Here is a 4,236-nt window from a genome sequence, read left to right on the forward strand (position 1 = left end):
TGGTGTTTTTACTCCATAAACACCTTAGGAAAATTACCAAAAAGTTCTTAAACCTATTATACTTTTACCAATTTAGGGTGTGTTTGTTTTACAAAAAAGTAACGTTTTTGGAAAATGTTTTTCGGGAAACCATTTTCCAGGAAAATGGTTAGTTTTCCTTTGTTTAGTGATACGTGACACAAAGTATTTTTTGGTATTTGGATCGCATTTGAAAAATGATTGAATGACATTTGACCTAACAATTGACAATAGTATGCCTTCTACTTCCAAATTAATTTATTAAATCCATGTTACTTTATAAACAGATTTTCTAAAATAATACATAATATTTGTGTTGACCAAAAAAATGATTGAATGACATTTGACCTAACGATTGGGCGTGCTGATATCCTGGCCTTGAGCTTGATTTATCGAGCTTGAGTATAGTCGACTTCACAAAGCTCGAAATCGACCTCAAATTCTTTAAATTGCAAGACTAAGTACGACATCATGTAGCTATTTGCAGCATCTATTCATGTATCCATACAATCTTTGATTACTCGATTCGGCCTGTGAGTTATTCAAGAGCAATCTAAAAGCCAGAGATCGAGTCAAGTAAACCATTTTCAGCGGACATACCTACACAATTTTCGACAATTCATGTGGCTCCGGCGGGCTTGGGGCCATCTCACAGACCAGCGTGTTCCTCTAATCTGCTGCCACCACCTTGAACAAATTGAAATCCGAGAAGTAGAGCACCTTCCCCCCTTCTCTCGCAAGTACCACTCCCTCTTTCCCTCACTCTCATGGAACCTCCGCACCTTTTATGACATCCTGATTTTCTAATTCTGTTTTCGGTTGACTGAGTTGGGCTTTTCATCAACGTGCTTATAGTTCTTTTCCCTAAATTGATCACTCATGAGATAACTAGTCTATCAAGTGAAGCTGTTAAGGAATCTAAACGCAATAGACTAGAAAATTCGACCAAAAATCAACTGCTCAACCATGCTAATCTGCAAGAGTCAATACGGCACCGTCAAAATCAATCAGAGACCAAAGATAGGTCAATTCGATAGAGGTATGTCATTAGTGTGCGAGTGATTCCATCTAATTTCAAAATTTCTATCGAACAACACTATGTCATTTTCTGTACAATGTGCCCGTATTTGAAATGTCAAGATTTCACGACAACCGAGAGTCACCAATGTATCGAAGATGTACAAAGGTGTGGCTCGAAAAAATCGATCTAGGGTCAAATGCGTTAAAAATTCCTAAAAGCTACCCGAAAAGTTAGGTCACGCTAAAATCGTGCATGGTTGAAATTAATCGCGAAATTGAACCCGATTAAATTTTGTCTTGTTACAATTTATTTTAGGAATGTCAATTCATTCTCCAAAAATTTTCAACTAATCAGGAATTTTGGCAAAAATCGAAGTTGGGCTGTTTTGGAATGGAAAAATTATAGGGCCGTTTTTTTTGTTGCACTTTTGGCATTCAAGTTGGACTAATTGGCAAGGAAAAATGTGAAATATGATGTGGGCACCTTGGCTAAATTTATAGGCACCAGTTTGAGTCCAATTGAAGAGAAATTGAAGTAAAATTGAAGAGGCAAATGTCCAAATTCGTAGCCACTAGGAGGCATCAACTTTTGGACCGTTTGGATGGCTTCTATGAGAAGCTTTAGTGTAAAAATTGCTGCTGTGGATAGGCAGATCAAGTGGGGGCCAAGCAATGAGTGAATGAGATATTTGTGAAGACTTTCTGGCCATTTGGTAGCCCCCTTCAAGTTACAGCCTTCTTCTTCTTCCTTAGCCTTGCTTTCTCCATTAGTGTTGTGTTTTGAGCTCAAGAAAACCAAAGAACCAGCTAGCTAGCCCCTCACATCATCAACCGTTCCTCCTGGCCGTCCGAGCACCACCGAGCACTACCTGAGCTCTCGCACTTGCTATTCTGCTTGCCCACCTATCCGCGCGTCCCCACCGCCCACGCTCGTCACCCGTGCCCTGCTCGTTGATTGTCGGAGCTAATCTAGCACCTACCATTGTCGTCGAGCCCCTCCACCGCTCGTCCAAGCCACCTAGTCCACCTCCTCGCCATTCCAGCTCATTTCAGCCGTGAAGCCCTTCATCCAACCCTTGGACAAAACCGAAGGCCCGCTTTTAGCAAAGAGCTATTGGGCTGTTTTCCAAGCCCTTTTGGACCTTCGTTGGTGTCGTTATAGGCTTGGTTCTTGCCCGCCTTGGCGTCGCCGTCACTGTGAACTCATCGGCCCGCAAAACCGGTGAGTTTACTTGCTAAACTTTGCTTATGGAGTTAATTATAATTAAGGGTTGATTAGCTTAAGCTAAGTATGGCTTAGGTGGTTAGTTTAGATAGATTAGTGATTTAATTGCTTAATTAAGATAATTATGTGGTTAGATTAGATTAGTTAAGGGTTAATTAGATTGTATTACTTATTGAGCATGGTGCATTATTTTTCTAGGCCCATTTAGATAGTTAGATTAGCATTATTAGGCCTAAGTTGGTATTTATCTATTTAAGTTGTATTTATTAATTAATTTTGCTATTTATTTAATTATTTAATATTTTCTAGAAATTATATTGGAATAGCTGGTGACCGAAATTTCGTGTCAATTGCAAAGTGGTGCGCTTAGTTTACGCAATTGATTGTCAAATTGTCCAATTGAGTGGTGATTGTGAATTTTGAGTATTTCGTTCAAAATTATGAAATTTGGTATTTAATCAGAAAATAGCGAGCGTCGGTTTTTAACGTCAAAAATGTTTTTAGGTACTATATCAAATAGTGGGATTTTTAAAAAGGAAGATATCGCATTTTTGGCCCAAACTAACCATGTACCCACACACGACTATTTTACCGAGTGTTTTTAATATGAAAAAAATATGCTAAGTTCATTATTTTAATTGAGGCATTTGAGTGCAAAGCACAATTTCCTTGGCTGGGATTGATTGATCGTGTGATGGTTAAGTAAACCCGTCCCATCCTTGATGTGTGTTGGTAGGACGTTGCCCCTATATAGGATGCCCCTGGACAACGGATACCAGTCGCAGTAGATTTTAAACCAATGCTCCTTCGAGAATGCCGTCCTGATGTGCATCGGTGGATGTTGTTGTGCTCAAGAAGGGAGATGAAGCCTGCCTATGCTAGAAGACCGATGTGTATCGGTAGATTGTTCATATGCGGGTAGTAATCAATTGGAACGTGTGATTAATTGAAATTGACATGCCGGATTATGAGATAAAATTGGGTGGCATAGTATGGGACGTGCCATAACGATTTGGCTTTATAATCGGGACTCTTGTGATCTATTGATTGGTTGATTGATTGATTGAGATGTGAATTGAGACGTTCTAAATGATCGAGTGTTATTACTGTACATATATAATATATTAATTGTACTGATATGCAAAAGGGAACTAAGGCGAGGTAAGTCCTCTGTATTGTGTATAGTGTCACGCCTCGATCCTCGAGCGCGTGCCCATCCCTTGGTGGTCAACTAAATTGCAATATCCTAGAATGCGTCGTTGACCCATTCATTTTAATGCGCATGCGGAAGCGAATAAATAATCCCCAGACAACACAAAGATTGGATAGAAAAGTAGAGCCAAAATTTTGAAAACCACAACACAATTTTATACACAGCAGACTAAGTCATATACAATTCTAGTCTATATTTACAAGTCTACAAAGGACAAAAAAGCTACGAGTCCTCTAAGCGTTTGAACCCTCAACCGAAGACTCCGAGGTCTCTGGCTTCGGAGAACTCAAGTCTACCACTGCACCACCAGGAGGGTTAACCGTACGCTTGCCAAAAGCGATCTCTAGCACCAACATAGGAATCTCAGACTCTGGTAGGGGACCTTCTTTGGGTCCACCTCGCCCGTAGCGATACCACAATCTGAATTGATGGGGTACCCTTCGGGGTAGACCCTCATCAACCTAGACAATAAATCTCACGAGTTCATAGACCTAGGGTCCAAGGCTCCCATGGAGGGAAATCTGAGAGATATGTTCGGTGACCTTCTTCGACTGGCCAAAACGCTTAGAAGGAGTAGCCATCTAAGGACCTAAAAATGTTGAGCCCACAACGAGATGAGACAATGTCTCAGCAAGTTCACCCCCTAAACTTCGACTGAAAGGAAATACGCCTAAAGGCAGTCTATGCACGCACAAAACAAAGACTTACCTCGCCTCGTTTCTTCCCGCAAGTTAGTATAATCCATATACTCAACCAATCA

This window comes from Eucalyptus grandis, chromosome 2 (genome assembly GCF_016545825.1).
Source record: "Eucalyptus grandis isolate ANBG69807.140 chromosome 2, ASM1654582v1, whole genome shotgun sequence".
NCBI classification, from domain to species: Eukaryota; Viridiplantae; Streptophyta; class Magnoliopsida; order Myrtales; family Myrtaceae; genus Eucalyptus; species Eucalyptus grandis.